The sequence below is a fragment of the Callithrix jacchus genome, chromosome 11, assembly GCF_049354715.1.
Source record: "Callithrix jacchus isolate 240 chromosome 11, calJac240_pri, whole genome shotgun sequence".
In the NCBI taxonomy this organism is placed as follows: domain Eukaryota; kingdom Metazoa; phylum Chordata; class Mammalia; order Primates; family Cebidae; genus Callithrix; species Callithrix jacchus.
Genome location: NC_133512.1, coordinates 105,522,805 through 105,542,225, shown reverse-complemented (window position 1 = coordinate 105,542,225; position 19,421 = coordinate 105,522,805). Strand labels below are relative to the sequence as shown.

General features: G+C 36.7%; 1 long non-coding RNA gene across 1 annotated transcript; it reads right to left on the bottom strand.

The window, feature by feature from the left end:
- Nucleotides 1-5,190: 5,190 nt before the first annotated feature.
- On the bottom strand, nt 5,191-19,420 carry LOC144578286 (uncharacterized). Its single transcript, XR_013523766.1, has 4 exons — nt 19,220-19,420; nt 9,915-10,043; nt 6,087-6,300; nt 5,191-5,416 (listed from the first exon to the last, which is right to left on the bottom strand). It is a non-coding gene; the product is annotated as an uncharacterized LOC144578286 (long non-coding RNA).
- Between the last annotated feature and the right edge of the window lies 1 nt (nt 19,421).

The window sequence follows — 19,421 nt, the reverse complement described above, 5'->3', positions numbered from 1 at the left end:
AAATTTATATTGAGGTAGGTAAGAGGTTGCTGACACTCTGCACTCTCTAGAAATCAGAGCCTTAGGCAAAGATTAAGTGGTAACGGTTTATTTGGGGAAGGAAGCAATCCCAGTATAGCAAAAGTAAATGAAGTGAGACAGGAAGCATGGTAAACAAGGCAGTGTGATCAATTACCCTGCTGACCATTGTTTCCTGATGATTAGCCAATGACATGATTGTCTATATAGAAAGACCCTAAAATTCTACCAAAAAAAAAAAACTTCCTGGAAATAGTAAGAGATTTAGCAAGGCTGAAAGAGATAAGGTCAATATGCAAAAGTCAATTGCTTTTTTATATACCTGCAATGAACAATTATAACTGAAATGTATAAACTAATATCATTTTTTACAGCACCCAAATAAATGAAGTACTTTGTATTAATCTAACAAAATAAGTTCAGGATATTATTAGAAATGTACAAATTACTGGTGAAATAAATCAAAGAAGCTCCAAATAATTGGAGAGATGTACCATACTCATGGATTGAAAGATTCAAAATTGTTAAGATGTTAATTCTTTACAATTTTGTTCTATGGATTTAGTGCAATTTGAATCAAATTCTAGCAAGCTTTTATGTAGATGTTGACAAAATAATTCTAAGATTTATAGAGAGGCAAAGGTAATAGAAAGGCCAAGATAATTTTGAAAAACAAAAAACAAAAACAGTCAGAAGACATGCCAGGAAGTCTTAATTTTAAGACTTCCTGTAATGTTACAATGATCAAGTCAGTGTGATATTAGAGAAATGATAGATACATAAATTAAGATAAGAGAATAGAGAGCCCAGAAATAGACCTAAGCCACTATCATTATTTTTAACAACATTGGAAAGGAAATTCAATAAAAAAGTTAACCTTTCTAAAAAACTAGTGCTGGAAGAGTTCAACATCTTTATGCAATAAAATGATTCCCAATATTTCACTTATATCTTACATAAAAATTAAATAAAATGACTTAAACATGTATGCAAAATTATGGAATGTCTAGGAGAAAAATCTATGTGACCTTGAGTTTGGTGGTTGGTTTTTACATAAAACACTAAAAACCCAATTAATGAAAGAAAAAAAAGAAAAATTGATCTCCGTCAAAACTGAAAACTTTTGCTCTACACAAGTCACTGTGAAGGCAAATAATCTGTAGAACAAACTCTCATTTCACAAGTTTACCTATGTAGCAAACCTGCACTTCTACCCTGAACTAAAAATAAAAGATTTTTTTTAAAAGATAAGGTACTGACTAAAAGCAAATATTTGAATATTTCATGTCTGATGAAAAACTTGTATCCAGAATAAACTGAATAAAAACATCTCTAGAAACTCAATAATAAGAAAAGAAACAGCTCAATAAAAAACCGTAGAAAAGATCTGAATGGATACATCCTAAAGAAAATACAAGGATGGCAAATTGACTTTTAAAAACATGCTGAACATAAATTGTCATTAGGAAACTACAGCAAAATACCACTATAATCCTATTTTAACAGCTAAAATAAAAAAATTGTCAGTTCCAAATGCTGGGAAAAATGTGGGGCATGAAGCAGCCTCATTTATTGCTGTCCTAGAAAAATGTTTGGACAACTTGGGAAGGCAGTTCAGATGTTTCTTATAAAGTTAGACAGACTTCCCATACAACCTAGCCATTGTACTTGCTAGGTATTTACCCAAGTGAAGTAAAAATTTAAATCCACACAAAACCCATGTATGAATGTTTACAGAAGATATATTTATACTTACCAGCAATTAGAAGCAATTAAAATGTCCTCAGTAGGTAAATTGATAACAAATTGTGATCCATTGAGCTAATAATTCGCATAACAAAATGCATGAACCACAAATGTGTTTTGCTAAGTGAAAAGCTATAGCAAAAGACTCTGATATATGACTGAATTCTAATGACATTCTGTAACAAAGAAGAAACTAATAGGGAAAAAAGATAAGTGGATACTTCTGTCTTTGTGATAAACAAGAGGGCAGCATTTTACTAGGAAAGTACAGGGGGATTTTTGGGTGATAGAACTAATGTGTATGAGATTGTCAGATCCATTATGCATTTGTCAAACTCATAGCACTTTACTGCACAAAAAGTTAACTTTAACATATGCAAATTTAAAAATATCCAGAAAGAACTTGGTGACTCCTAAGATAGAATGCAGACTGACAAAAAATCTGTGTATGGTATAAGTTTACTGAAGAGGGTGGGGAATATGAACTGCCTTATACAACTTTGGAAAACAACGTTTTGACAGACAATGATAATACTAAAAGAAAAATAACAACATAATCTCTGCACTGTAATTGTTCAAATTGTTTCTTGTGGAAGAAAGGGTTACGAACAATCCTGAAGTTGCTGTAGGTGTATACTGGAGTTCAGTAAGAAAAAAAAGGATAGTAGATGATGAGAGCCTGGTTTCTTAGAAGAGAAGAGCTACAGAGATGCAGGGGAAGAAGAATACAATGTATCATGTGGTATTGGATTAGAATCAAAGACATCAACTTGAGCTCATGTTTAGCTTACTATAGATTCAGATAATATATATGGAAATTATTAAGGATATCTGTTAATGTGTGCTAATGTATAAACATGTATTCCCTATCTCTGTCTGTAATTACTTGTATACCCCTGTTGGGATCTTATTCTGTAGTAACATTGTTGAAAAAAATCAACCAGTGCTCTTTGAAGACATGGGTGATTCAGAGTCTGAGCAAGAAAGACTAAGATAAGGCCGAGGCATCTTGTAATGTTAAAAAGTATAGAAATACTCTTAAAAGCAAAAGGATGGGGCACATCAAAGGGATACAGGACCCAACCTGAAGGATGTCTTAGTCCCTGTGGGATGCTATAAAAGAATGCCATAGACTGTGTGGCTGATAAACAACATAAATTTTCTTCTTACAGCTCTTAAGGCTGGGAAGTTTAAAATCAAGGCATTAACAGATTTGGTATCTGGTGATAGCAGAAGATGCAAGTGAGGTCTCTGGGGTCTTTTAAATAGGGGCACTAATCACATTTATGAGGCCTCCATGCCATTACCTAATCACCTTGCTAAAGTCCCGCCTCCAAATATCATTGTGTTGGGCATTATGTTTCAATATCTGAATTTTTGGAGGAATATAAGCATTTACTTTACAGCAGCTCCTAATAGCCAAATCTAGAATTATTTGAGTAATAAATTTAATAACATAGTTTGGATTATAACCTATAGTATAAAATACTGATATTTAATAAATATGATATAAAGGATTGAATAAACAATAGAAACATTATTTTATTTCTCTTTTTCAGAATGGTTTTGGCTATTTTCTTACCACTACCTTTCCATATAAATATTAGAATTAGTTTGTAAATCATTACAAAACATCTTTTTGGGATTTTAATTGAGACCGTTTTTGAAACATCAAAATGTCTTACAATCTGAAAGAACAGGGCTCCTTAAATTCATGTATCATTTTAAATGTTTAGCTTGATCACATGTTTGAGTGGCAATTCTTTGGTAGTAAGAGGTGAATACCTCATCCTTCATGTCTCAGTGACATGTACTCAATGTCTTATTTTTAGTTTAGGCACATTTGTCTCTCCTGTGTATCAGGCTTGCTTGTGAGCCTTCCATCAGTGTGCACTAGTGACCTAACTTTTATATTTTGTGTATTTGTATTGTCATGAAACCATCGTACAAAACTGCCCAACAGACTTTACAACACCTCAGAAGCCACATACATTGAACAGATCATTATTTAAGAGTCTTCATTCACCTTTAGGCCCTCTACATACAATCCAAAGAGCCAATATTGGTTTTGAATATTACATCTGTATCACTCAGCTGCACCACTAGCTGTTAGCAACTGTGACCAGCTTATTATAGACTGTATATCAGAGACATCACTCTGGCCTTGGGGTCTCCACATGCACAAGTGCTGCCAGGATATTTTTATTCTCAAATACTATATAATTTTTAATTTCAACCCTTATAATTAAAAGTAAAAGTAAACAGCTTAAATAAAAGACACTAGAAGGCATGTATATAGCTCATATATAGTGAATCTGCCTTCTACATTGTTCACTGTTAAATATTTTTAGACATTTCCTTCTTCATTTTCTGTTTAGGTCATAATCTTCTATGCCCCATGTCAAATGCTTTTATGTAGGCTAACAAGTAGGCAAAAGTTCTCAACTTTTGTGATCCACAACGTGGACCCACATGGACAGTTAATAGTCCATGTAGGCCTAACATATCTGAATCTTTTAAGTGCATGCCAATGCTATTACAAAAATTCATGTAAAAATGACAATGAATTTGTAGTAGTTTTTGCCAAAAACTATATATGTTTTCAACAGTGCTTCCATCATTGACTGGGATATTTTTGCTATATTTGCATTTTTAATTTAAATATTTTAAAAATCAAAGTTATACATGCATATTTTTAAAATTGTCAAATAATTGTAAGCAACTGATATAGAAAGGTGACAGACTGTTGCCCTTTTTCTTTTTACTCATATGGTGTTACTCTTCAGAGTATCCAACTATTTCTTTTGGTACATATTTAGTAGTAATATGCTTGTGTAAACAGTTCTTAATTCTCAAATGTGTTTTTCCTATAGTTAATAGGTGTCTGTAAAAATTTTTGTTTAGTTTACTGTAAGGACACATGCACACGAATGTTCATTGCAGCACTGTTTGCAATAGCAAAGACCTGGAACCAACCCAAATGCCCATCGATGATAGACTGGACTGGGAAAATGTGGCACATATACACCATGGAATATTATGCAGCAATAAAAAACGATGAGTTCGTGTCCTTTGTAGGGACATGGATGAATCTGGAGAACATCATTCTCAGCAAACTGGCACAAGAACAGAAAATGAAATACCGCATGTTCTCACTCATAGGCGGGTGATGAACAATGAGACCACATGGACACAGGGAGGGGAGCACTACACACTGGGGTCTATTGGGGGGAATAGGGGAGGGACAGTGCGGGGGAGGATTTGGGGAGGGATAGCCTGGAGAGAAATGCCAGATGTGGGTGAAGGGGAGGAAGGCAGCAAATTACACTGCCAAGTGTATACCTATGCAACTATCTTGCATGTTCTGCACATGTACCCCAAAACCTAAAATGCAATAAAAATTTTTTTTGTTTAAAAAATCTTGTTTCTATTTGCAAACTTTTCACCTAAGATGATTCTACATACATCTGAAACCTACTGGTATTTTTTCCAAATGCTCTAGCTGTGTCCTCTGTTGGCCTGGGACAGAATCTTTGTCCAGGGATATCCCTTCACAGTTCTGCTCTGCTGGATTTCTTCTTTCCAAATTATCTCTCTGCTTCTTTTTTTGTTTACTTCCAAGTTTTGATGGAGCAGATCTTCCAGCATATTTCTAAGGGAAAACTCATATGAGCTACGTTTTTGAATACTTGGATGCTTTATTTTGGCATTATACTTGCCAGGTTGTAAAGGCTAGAATGAACCCTTTCCCCCCATAATTTTAAAAGCAGTCTATTTATTTCTTATTTTCCTAGAAACTTAACTGTTGCATCATGGAGAAGAGTCAGCTATCTGTTTTTTAGGAATCTTGAGTCTCTCTGATGCTTGATACACCATCTTCTGGTTCTGGACTTACTAGGTTATCTGGGAGTTTGTAGGCCACTCACAGTGAATGTGGTTTAATTTTGACCAGTGGGAGAGAATGAATTAGATCTGCATGTTGGTGGGAAGAGATGGGTAATGGAGAAAGGGCAAATTTTGAAATGCCTCCTCTGAGATTCTGGTACATAGGGAGTCATAGGCAGAGGATGCATGTATGAATAGCTCAGATCACATGGCTCTGGGAAATTCACTGTTTTCTTGGACTACATTGAGCCTGGCAAAGGGGTCAGGATTAGGAAAGTAGAAAAAGAATAGATACAAATAGGCCCTAAATAGCACAAGGAACCAGGTAAGTCACTCCAGAAGTGGGACAGAGGCCTTGGCCAGGGACATCCCTTCACAGCTCTCCTGTGTTAGATTCCTTCTTTTCAAATTATCTGTCCTCCTCTTTCTTTGTTTACCTCCAAGTTTTGATGCAGCAGATCTTCCAGCATCTTTGGCCTTGATGTCAGTGCCATTGACACTATTAGCAGAGGAGCAGCATCCTTATAATTGCAACATGAATATCCGCAATGCAGGGCACCCACTGATCCAAGGCTGCTGGTGCTGGGATGACAAATGGAGAGGTCGGGCAGATGCAGGTATTTGTGTGCATGCTTGCATGCATGTACACACCTAGTGTATCACAGGAATGCAAGCTGTAGATATTAAACTCTAGGTAATAGATAGCTGTTAAGCCCTTAATTAAAGATCAACTCCAAATGCCACCAGAATGTAAGTGGAAATCTCTCCATCTTTGAGTATCTGTAAATGTTGGAAAGCATCTCTAAATCAGGAAATCATTTTTTTTTTTTCAACCTGAAAGTTTCTCTGCATTGACTCACTCACAAGGGACTAATTATTTCACCACCTTGAAAACTTTGTAAGGAATTAAAGCAATTATCTCCTTTTTAGAGGGCCCACACCTTCACTAGGTTTCTACTTACGTATCAGGGCACAATATCAGGCAGATTTTTCTCTTAAGAGACTTCTGCAACTCTTCCAACCTCTTAATCATACCCCTCCGTCAGAAATCAACAAGAAAACATTATCTTTTCTTTTTTTTCTCTCCCTTTCTGAATAATAAAGTATTGACGTCTGGGTTTTGGGAACTTGGTTTAGGATAAACATTTGGTCCATTATCACCTACATTACATGGGAACAACCCTATCTCATATATAGACTAATGTAAAATAAAATATATTAGGGAACTAACAGGCAGACCTTTTTCTATTCTTAGGACATAAAGGAATATTTTATGAAGTATTTTTCATTAATTTTCTAAAGACCTTTCTCTTGGTCACTATTTTTAGAAATCCTATTTCTGGAGAAAAGGGCTAAGAATTATTCCCTAAAAATCTTAACCTGAGTTTTATTTTAACATGCTAGGTAAGCCAGACCAAGAGGTTCAGCTTTCAGTAAGCAGTTCAATCCCTGAACAGATCAATAATAAGTTCTGAAATTGAATCAGTAATAAAAAGCCTGCTAACCAAGAAAAAATCCCAGGGCCAGATGGATTCACAGTCAAATTCTACTAGATGTATAAAGAAGTGTTGGTGCCACTCCTACTGAAATGATTCCAAAAAACTGAGGAGGAGGGACATTTTCCTAACTCATTCTATGAGGCCAGCATCATCCTGATACAAATGGTTCAGCTTCTTTAACCTCTTGAGACTTGTAAAGGAGGATATGTTGGAGATTGGGAGAACATCTGTTCTGGTGAGACTGATTCTTAGATTCTTTGATCCCCTTAAATTTCTCTTCATTGGTCAGGGACCATGAGTGTATTTAGTCATTTGAGAAACTCTGGGGTGGTGTTTGCATAATAGGTCAAATGTGAAATCTGGCTTGCTAGATGGAATCCTGGGATTATGATATATGGCACAGTAGTGTCTAAGAATCACAATCCCACATAAGAGAGTGATGCAACTGAGTCTGAGACCCACAGATTAAAAAGCACAGAGGAGGGCATTCAAATCCATCTGCCACTAGGTGCAGGAATCCTTCTTTATAACATTATTACTTGGTGGACATTGAAACACGAGCATCTCTAGGAATGGTGAAAACACAACTTTAGGAATTCAACTGTTTAAATTTAATCAATTAATCGAACTAAATGTAACTTCCTCCTGTTGTCCAATTCTGCCTTTTTGAGTTCCGTGGACTGGCTTTTAAAAGTGTCTTCCCACTTAGATATTAAAATTTCTGTACAAAATATTTCAATCCCAGTAATCAGTATGGAATCTTGACCTTTTAACATCCAGACTGCCCATCTGTAGATGCCCACTAATTTTATGGTGTCTCTTTTAAAATCCAAAGATCAGAGTTGACTTAAATTTCTTATATGACTCATTGATAGTGAACACAGCTGGAGACTCCTTATGTAGCCTGTTCACTACTCCTCTGCCTACGTAGTCTAAGATGGCTTGTAGAGATTTAATCTGGTGAATCAGTGTCCTTCCCATGTTCTTAATTCATTTGCATCATGATTAGTAAAGGAATGTCAGATATTAACTATCTATTATATTTCTGACATTGAGAAGACACTGAATTCTCCTATATGATAATATTATTGTCATCCCACATAAGAAAATTAATAACTTCAATAATAAAAAGGTATACTTTATATTTCAATTTCCAAATATTTTCCCATTTGGAAAATATTTATGGTTTTTTAAAAATCAAGGATCCTATCAAGGTTCATGTATTATATTTTGTGTTTTAAGTTTGTTTTAATTTATGAAGTTCCCTCTACATGCTTCCTATCTTTTAATTTAATTTAATTTTTTGGCTTTGTTCATTCTTCTTCTCAATGCCATTTACTATATTTCACTCAAATATAGTCCTCTTTGGGCACCTTGTAATTTAATATTTACTTCTGAAATATTTTTGACAGATTTTAACATTTCTTTATCAAATTTACTTGAGTTTTTTTATCTGTTGCTATTTTTGTGCACTTCTATTCTAAGTTTTTAAAAAATTCTGATTTCCAGTGTTGTTTCCTATTCATAAATGCCTTTTAGTTGTGGCTAATTCATGTTGGGGACTTATTTTATAAAAGACTATTGGGGAAGACCTCAATTTTGTAAATATTTGGATAATATTTTTCTCAGCTGAAAATTTTATTTTACCATTTCATTTTGTTGTTTTAGAAGCATTATATGTATGTTCATTATTTTCTGTTGCTTCAAAGTTTTTGGAGGTTTCCTGATACAGCAAGAAAACTTGTTTGTATGAAGTGAGTCATCTTGTGTGAATGGTTTACTATGTTTCATCCTATAGTTGTTAATGCTTTCTGCTACTAGACATGTTGTGCATTTTCTGTAGTAAATGGTGCTATTTTGGGATTGGATGAGTTGGTACTTGTTTTTGATACTCATGTTTTTGTTAAGACCCTAAGTTTTGCCTCTTGCTTCCACTTCATCCTCAAGGCTCTAAGATTTGCCTCCCACTTCAAATTGCCTCCCACCTCCAAAAGAGTATGCTTTTAATAGATGGATGCCCCTATTCCCCTGTATATAGGCATACCTTTCTATTTTTTGATCTTCAATAGTCAGTGCTCTGATCCACAAGACTCAGACCTATTTTCAGTATTTCCCATTCAAGATATGATCTTAACTTTCTAGGAATGATTTTTTTCTCAATTATCCTTTCTCTCTGATAAGACTGATGACTATATATTATAAATGTTACCCCTAATCATACTAATAGTATGGGACTGAAGTATTAGCTCTGGAACCCTTATTAGAAATTTCACTTTATCTTATAGTGAGCCATCAGTCAGCACCTGTTTGGAGTCATTTATACACATCAGGGCACATCTAATTAATGATACTATCATCTAGTTATTCTTTTAAAAAAGTAACATTTAAAAATACGTTGATTAAACTTCAGTTAAATTATGTTTATGGTATTTCTTTTTCTCCAAGTCAAGTAAATTACTTTACATGTTTTTAAACTATAAATACAAAATTTACTAACATTTATTGAATGCCTACCAAGGGCTAGTTATCCTTCTTTGCAATGGAGAGAAGATACAGTAAGACATAATTCCAGCACTCAAGGAGCTCAATCTTAATTGTAAGAGGCAGATAAATATATAAATAATTATAGTACAGTGGGTTAAATAATTCATGATTAATAATGTACAAGTGCTGTGGTGTATTAGTGAGAGTTCTCCAGAGCAACAGAATAGGATAAAGATACATAGCTATCCATATCTATTCTATATAAGTGAAAAATTGGCTCACACAATTATGGAGGCTGAGAAATTCCAAGAGCTGCCAACTGAAAGCTGGAGACCCAGGAAAGACAATAGTGTAATTCAGTTCAAGTCTGAAGGCCAGAGGACCAGGTGAGCTGATGGTGTAAATCCCAGTCTAAGGTCAGAAGAAGATGAGATGTCACAGCTCAAGCAATGAGGCTTGAAAAAAAGAAGTGAATTTCTCCTTCCCTCCACTTTTTGTTCTATTCTCAGTGGATTGGATGATGCTTGTTCACATTAGGGAGGGTAGTCTACTGAGTCCACCAATTCAAACAGTAATGTCGTTTGGAAAGCTCCTCCCAGACACATCCAGAAATATTTGCTCCAGACACCCTATGGCCTACTTGAGTTGACACATAACATTCACTATCACATTGGGAATATAAGAGCAAAGTTTCTAATTCTGAGACAGTCAAGGAAATGTCCTTAAGTAGGTGGCAATTAAATGGGTCTTGATGAAAGATTATAAGTTTGAAATAAGGTGAAGGTAGAAGAAAGAGAAATTTCTTATCTAAGTCATTAGCATGTGGAGAGGGATATAGGCCCCAATTATATTTTATATTTATGGAAAATCAACTTAAAAAGTTGAAGTGTTGGGTAGACTTTCTGCAAAGTGATGATAAGTGTCTAAGATAGATCAAAATCACCCAGAAACGTTCTCTAAACTGTATCCATGACAGAGGTCAGCATGCCTAGAGGTCATATATATTTATGTATATATATGTTTATATATATACAAAGTTGGGGTGTGTGTGTATATATATGTAGTTTAAGGTGTGTGTCATGGGTGTTCATATCTTTTATTATAGTAGAATTTTGTTATATTCCAAATAAAAATCATCTTCACCCAATTTTATTTTCACTACTGATTTTTAAATAGATGAGCTTGGGGAGTACTCAAGGATATCTCTATTAAGTGGGGATTATAGGAATATTTGAAGCACTAGAATTGGATGCCCATCTGAATATAGGAGAAGAATTAAGGAGAATGTATTGTGGCTAATCACAGATAAAAGATCAAAATAGGTGAGTAGCTGAAAGAAAAACCAGGGAGGGGAGGTCACTGACTCTCTTGAGAAATATTTACAACATCATACAAGAATGACCTTTACATCAGAATATTTATTCCTGCCAAGTTGATTAATAGATATTTATTCTTCATCTAAAGCGGATTGATAAGGTAATATCCATTTTAATTATTTTCTATTGCATAAAGCTTTATTATTTCTTATGCGTTCTTGAAATTCTCAGGTGTTGCATATATCTAAGTAGTATAATCTGCCACTGTCTCTGCCTTATTTATTTACCAATATAACAACAAACAGTAATGGATTGAAAGGAGTAAGATGTAAAATAAGAGTTAAATAAATTTTGAAAAGAAAAAAACAAAATCATTGAAGAAATAAAAAAATTGCAAGTTCCCAAAAAAAGAGTATATTAGACTGAAAGTAAAATAAGAGCTATTGAGGGGGAGGACTCAAGATGGCGCTGTGAGAACAACCCAGGATTGGAGCTCTCATTGAATCTGTGGAGAGGTGAGTCGGAGCTGCAATTCCAGACTGATCTTTGTTGCCCACAGAACGGGGAAATTCCCAAGTATAAAGGAGACGCGGGATGCCAGGCAGTACCTCTGCCTGGCGAAGCTGGCAGCCGGGGTGGCGGCAGCCGGCCCTACCCAGCGCTCCCTACAGGGCGCGCTTGTCTGGGTGCCCTGTTGAACCGGCAACCTGAGACTTGAGAGGGCTGGACATGAGACCGAACGAGACTTGGACAGTGGGCCAGCCCAGGGGATTGCAGGGACAGAGCGTTTTGGGGTAGCCCAGTGGGATGAACAAAACCGCGATTTCAAATGCTCCCTGTGCAGACGGTCCAAGATGCTCTGTGGGGGAGGGGCGTCCACCATTACTAAGGCAACCCGCCCAAACTGAGATACACGCCCACTGCTGACACAGCCTGCTGTTGCCGAGGCAACCTGCTACAACAGAGAGACTCCACTGCAGGGCGGAGCCAGTGGCGGAGACCGCAGCAGAACAGCAGAGCCTGCAGCAACAGGGCGAACCACACAACAGCAGGGTGGAGCGTCGGCAGGCAAACAGTGGCTAGTCTGCCTCCTAGCTGGGCAGGACACCTCAACAGACATCCAAAAATAAAGCTCAAACCCCCCAACACAGAGCATTTGAGAAAAAAAGGTTTTTTTAATGAGCTCTGTTGCAGCAGAATCAAACATAGCAGCCTAACAGCCCTGAATGAACAACAGAGCTCACAGCTCAGCAACTGAGCTCCTATAAAGTACAGACTGTCTCCTCAAGCAGTGCCCTGACCCCTCTATAGCCAAAAGACTGACATTTGGCAGGCATCATCCTGGGACAAAGATAGCAGAAAAAGAAACTGGTAGCATCCCTCACTGTGCCACAGCTGCTAGAGGTGCACCCCAGACAAGCAGGGCCTGGAGTGGACCTCAGCAGTCGTACAGTGAAGGGGCTAGACTGGTAGAAGGAAAACCAAGTAACAGAAATACTTCATCATCAACAATCTGGGTGTCCACTCAGAGACCCAATCGAAAAGTCAGCAACTGCACAGATGACAAGCAGATAAATCCACAAAGATGGGAAGAAACCAGTGCAAAAAGGAGGAAAACACCCGAAACCAGAACACTTCGCCTCCTAGAAAGGACCAAAACTCCTCACCAGCACGGGAACAAAGCTGGACGGAGAATGACTGTGACAAAATGACAGAATTAGACTTCAGAAGGTGGATAATGAGAAACTTTTGTGAGCTAAAAGAACATGTATTAAATCAATGCAAAGAAACTAAGGAACTTGAAAAAAGATATGAAAAAAGATTTGAGGAAATGATAACAAGAATGGATAACTTAGAGAGGAATATGAATGAATTAAAGGAGCTGAAAAACACAATACGAGAACTTCGCGAAGCATGCACAAGCTTTAATAGCCGAATTGACCAAGCAGAAGAAAGAATATCTGAAGTCGAAGACCAACTCAATGAAATAAAACGAGAAACCAAGATTAGAGAAAAAAGTGCAAAAAGGAATGAACAGTCTCCAAGAAATGTGGGACTATGTGAAAAGACCTAACCTACGTTTGATAGGTGTACCAGAAGGGGACAAAGAGAATGAATCCAAGCTGGAAAATACTCTTCAGGACATCATCCAGGAAAATTTCCCCCACCTAGCAAGACAGGCCAACACTCAAATGCAGGAAATACAGAGAATACCACAAAGATATTCTACAAGAAGAGCAACCCCAAGGCGCATAATCGTCAGATTCAACAAGGTAGAAATGAAGGAGAAAAGACTAAGGGCAGCCAGAGAGAAAGGTCGGGTCACCCACAAAGGGAAGCCCATCAGACTCACAGCAGATCTCTCGGCAGAAACACTACAAGCCAGAAGAGAGTGGGGGCCAATATTCAACATTCTTAAAGAAAAGAACTTTCAACCCAGAATTTCATATCCAGCCAAACTGAGCTTCAGAAGTGAAGGAAAAATAAAATCCTTTGTGAACAAGCAAGTACTCAGAGATTTTGTCACCACCAGGTCTGCTTTACAAGAGCTCCTAAAAGAGGCACTACACATAGAAAGGAACAACCAGTACCAGCCATTCCAAAATCACACTAAATGCTAAAGAGCATCAACATAATGAAGAATCTACAACAACTAACAGGCAAAACAGCAACTTAGCATCAAAATGGCAGTATCAAATTCACACATAACAATTTTAACCCTAAATGTAAATGGACTAAATGCTCCAAATCAAAAGACACAGACTGGCAAATTGGATAAAAATCCAAAACCCATCAGTGTGCTGTATCCAGGAAACCCATCTCACATGCAAGGATACACAAAGGCTCAAAATAAAGGGATGGAGGAAGATTTACCAAGCAAATGGAGAGCAAAAAAAAAGCAGGAGTTGCAAATCTCATGTCTGATAAAATAGACTTTAAAGCAACAAAGATCAAAAGAGACAAAGAAGGCCATTATATAATGGTAAAAAGGATCGATACAACAAGAAGAGCTAACGATCCTGAACATATATGGACCCAATGCAGGAGCACCCAGATACATAAGGCAAGTTCTTAATGACTTACAAAGAGACTTAGACTCCCACACAATAATAGTGGGAGACTTTAACACTCCACTGTCAATATTAGACAGATCAACCAGACAGAAAATCAACAAGGATAGCCAGGGCTTGAACTCAGACCTGGAGCAAGCAAACCTGATAGACATTTACAGAACTCTCCACCCCAAATACACAGAATACACATTCTTCTCAGCACCACATCACACCTACTCTAAAATTGACCACATAATTGGAAGTAAAGCACTGCTCAACAAATGCAAAACAACTGAAATCATAACAAACAGCCTCTCAGACCATAGTGCAATCAAGTTAGAACTCAGAATACAGAAACCAACCCAGAACCGCACAGCTTCATGGAAACTGAACAACTGGCTCTTGAATGTTGACTGGGTAAACAATGAAATGAAGACAGAAATAAAGAAGTTCTTTGAAACCAATGAGAACGAAGACACAACATGCCAGAACCGCTGGGACCATTTAAAGCAGTCTCTAGAGGAAAGTATATAGCAATAAGTGCCCATATGAGGAGAATGGAGAGATCCAAAATTGACACCCTATCGTCAAAATTGAAAGAGCTAGAGGAGCAAGATCAAAAAAACTCAAAACCCAGCAGAAGACAAGAAATTACTAAGATCAGAGCTGAACTGAAGGAGATTGAGACACGAAAACCCCTTCAAAAAATCAATAAATCCAAGAGCTGGTTTTTTGAAAAGATCAACAAAATAGACAGACCACTAGCGAGATTGATTAAAAATAAGAGAGAGAACAACCAAATAGATGCAATAAAAAATGATAAAGGGGAAATCACCACAGATTCCACAGAAATTCAAACCATCATCAGAGAATATTACAAACAACTCTATGCACATAAACTAGTAAACCTGGAAGAAATGGATAAATTCCTGGACTCCTGTGTCCTCCCAAACCTAAACCAGGAGGAAGTTGAAACTATGAATAGACCAATAACAAGGTCAGAAGTCGAGGCAGCAATTAAGAGCCTACCACACAAAAAAAGCCCAGGTCCAGACGGGTTCACAGCCGAATTCTACCAGACACACAAAGAGGAGCTGGTACCATTCCTTCTAAAACTATTCCAAACAATCCAAAAAGAGGGAAGCCTTCCCAAATCATTTTACGAGACCAACATCATTCTGATACCAAAACCTGGCAGAGACCCAACAAGAAAAGAAAACTTCAGGCCAATATCCATGATGAACATAGATGCAAAAATCTTCAATAAAATATTGGTAAGCTGATTGCAACAGCAAATCAAAAAACTTATTCATCATGATCAAGTAGGATTCATCCCGGGGATGCAAGGCTGGTTCAACATACGCAAGTCTATAAATGTAATTCACCACATAAACAGAACCAAAACCAAAAACCACATGATTATGTCAATTGACGCAGAGAAGGCATTTGACAAAATTCAACAGCCCTTTATGCTAAAAACCCTCAATAAACTCGGTATGGATGGAACGTATCTCAAAGTAATAAAAACTATTTATGACAAACCAACAGCCAATATCATACTGAATGGGCAAAAACTGGAAGCATTCCCTTTGAAATCTGGCACTAGACAAGGATGCCCTCTCTCACCACTCCTATTCAATATAGTTCTGGAAGTTCTAGCCAGAGCAATCAGGCAAGAAAAGAAATAAAGGGTATTCAAATAGGAAAGGTGGAAGCCAAATTGTCTCTATTTGCAGACGACATGATAGTATACCTAGAAGACCCCATCACCTCAGCCCAGAAACTCCTGAAACTGATAAGCAACTTCAGCAAAGTCTCAGGATATAAAATCAATGTGCAAAAATCACAAGCATTCGTCTACACCAATAACAGACTTAAAGAAAGCCAAATCAAGAACGAACTGCCATTCACAATTGCTACAAAAAGAATAAAATACCTTGGAATACAACTCACAAGGAACATAAGGGACCTCTTCAAGGAGAACTACAAACCACTGCTCAACGAAATAAGAGAGGACACAAACAGGTGGAGAAACATTCCATGTTCATGGTTAGGAAGAATTAATATCGTGAAAATGGCTATACTGCCCAAAGTAATTTACAGAATCAACGCTATCCCCATCAAGCTACCATTGACTTTCTTCACAGAACTGGAAAAAACCACCATGAACTTCATATGGAACCAAAAGAGAGCCCGCATAGCCAAGTCAATTCTAAGCAAAAAGAACACAGCGGGGGGCATCACACTACCGGATTTCAAACTATACTACAAGGCTACAGTAATCAAAACAGCATGGTACTGGTACCAAAACAGATATAGACCAATGGAACAAAACAGAGGCACCGGAGGCAACACAACATACATACAACTATACAATCTTTGATAAACCTGACAAAACAAGCAATGGGGAAAGGATTCCCTGTTTAACAAATGGTGTTGGGAAAACTGGCTAGCCATGTGCAGAAAGCAGAAACTGGACCCCTTCCTAACACCTTACACTAAAATTAACTCCAGATGGATTAAAGACTTAAACATAAGACCTGGCACAATAAAAACCCTAGAAGGAAATCTAGGCAAAACTATCCAGGACATAGGAGTAGGCAAGGCCTTCATGACCAAAACACCAAAAGCATTGGCAACAAAAGCCAAAATAGACAAATCGGACCTATCCACAACTTCTGCACGGCAAAAGAAACAGTCACTAGAATGGATCGGCAACAAACAGAATGGGAAAAAATTTTTGCAGTTTACCCATCTGACAAAGGGCTGATATCCAGAATTTACAAAGAACTCAAACAGATTTACAGGAAAAAAACAAACAAGCCCATTCAAAAGTGGGCAAAAGATATGAACAGACACTTTATGAAAGAAGACATATGTGAGGCCAACAATCATATGAAAAAATGCTCATCGTCACTGGTCATCAGAGAGATGCAAATCAAAACCACATTGAGATACCATCTCACGCCAGTTAGAATGGCGATCATTAAAAAATCTGGAGAGAACAGATGCTGGAGAGGATGTGGAGAAAAAGGAACACTTTTACACTGTTGGTGGGAGTGTAAATTAGTTCAACCATTGTGGAAGACAGTGTGGCGATTCCTCAAGGCCTTAGAAATAGAAATTCCATTTGACCCAGCAATCCCATTACTGGGCATATATCCAAAGGACTATAAATCGTTCTACTATAAGGATACATGTACACAAATGTTCATTGCAGCACTGTTTACAATAGCAAAGACCTGGAATCAACCCAAATGCCCATTGATAATAGACTGGATTGGAAAAATGTGGCACATATACACCATGGAATATTATGCAGCAATCAGAAATGATGAGTTTGTGTCGTTTGTAGGGACATGGATGAATCTGGAGAACATCATCCTCAGCAAACTGACACAACAACAGAAAATGAAACACCGCATATTCTCACTCATAGGCGGGTGATGAAAAATGAGAACACATGGACACAGAAAGGGGAGTACTAAACACTGGGGTGTATTGGGGGGAGAATGGGAGGGCCAGTGGGAGGGGGAGGTGGGGACGGATATCCTGGGGAGAAATGCCAAATGTGGGTGAAGGGGAGAAGGGAAGCAAAGCACACTGCCATGTGTGTACCTACGCAACTGTCTTGCATGCTCTGCTCATGTACCCCAAAACCTAAAATCCAATAAAAAAAAAATAAGAGCTATTAAGCAAAGAAATAGAAATAGCTACATAATGAATTTGAAATAACTAAAGGGGTATAAAATATTAGAGAAAAATAGGCAAAATTAAAGAGATTGAGGTAGGCTAAGTAGATTCATTATATATATTTGGGATTTATAAAGAACAAAAGCAATACAATGAAAAAATATAATATTTAACAGTATGTTTGATAGCCATCTTGAAATGAAGATTGTTTTGAATATGCATAATGAAAAGTTTCAGTATGTATCTGGGAAAGTGACCTAGAACAGATACACCTGTGACAAAACCGTTAGACTTTGAAAGTGAAGACAAAATTCCAGGAATATAAAATACCACGTACAAGTAATATAAATTATGCCAGTATATCAGATTTGTTATTAGAACCAATAAGCAAGAGAACAATTTATTTTCCTAATTATTTCCTTTAATTAGCAAAGAGGGAGACAACGGATGACTGAGAAAATATTTTTCAAAAGAACAGTTGATAAACACAGTCATATTTTAATATCAAATGAGGAAGATTTCAGTACAAAAATGATAACTGTGAAAAGATTTTTAATTCTAAATGCCCAATTTCAGTAGGGTCATACATGTATGTCTGTGCATCATGTAACAAATTGCCTTCATAAAACAGAAACTACATGAGGTGAAAGGAGAAATAAATACATCCAAAACACTGAGAGACTTTAATACTATTCTCAGTCCTTAGGACAAGTAGGCAAAAAGTAAGGATAAAAAGATTGAACATAGTCAATAAAGGAGACCTTACTGTTATATATGTAGATTCTCACACACCAGTAGCAAAAAATATTTTTTCTTCTAATAATTCTTTTAATACACATATGAATCTTTAAATAAAAAGTTATAATCCTATATTCTGGGGGCTAGAGCATCTATAGATTTAATATGTATGATAATGGTCTAATGGACAGGAGCACAAATATAAGTGTACTTTTTCAAGGCTCTTACATTTTATGTACAGTGTTGCAGCATCAACTCTAATAGACTGTGACTATTTAATGGTGCATATTATAATCCCAATAATAAACACTATAATCAAAAAGGTACATCCAATGTGTCAATGAAGGAATTACAATTAAAACTTAAAAGTATTAATCTAGAAGGTAATAGGAAAGGAAAAATAGAAGAAAAAATATAGAAGGGACAAATTTAAAGAGATAGGAAATGGTGTACCTAAATAAAAGTATCAAGAGTTAATATTCCATGTAAATGGACTAAATACTACAATCAAAAATCAGACACTGTCAGACCAATTCTATGATGTCTACGTGTGATACACTTTAAATTAAAGACAGATTGAAATTACAATGATGAAAAAAGTTATTAAAACAGAAAGCTTAAGAAACCTGGAGGTGTATGCAATATTAGAAAGAGCAGACTTTAAGGCAAGAAGTACTACCAGATGTAGAGAGGCCATCAGTATATTCCAAGATAATCTCCCCATATCAAAAGCCTTAATGTAATCATATTTTCAAAGTCCTTTTTTTGCCATACAAGGTACAAATACCTTTTGAGTGCCATATATTCGGTTTCTGAAGATTAGGATCTGAATATCATTTGGTGAGAAGCATTATTCAGCCGACCATAGCCTGTAATTGAAAGCTTCTCTATACTTTCAAGCATTTGGGAATTGATTTAAAAATTAAAAAATAGGCATTCAGCGGACACGCGGACCTCCCTCTCAGAACTCGTCACCCTCCCCTCCCCCA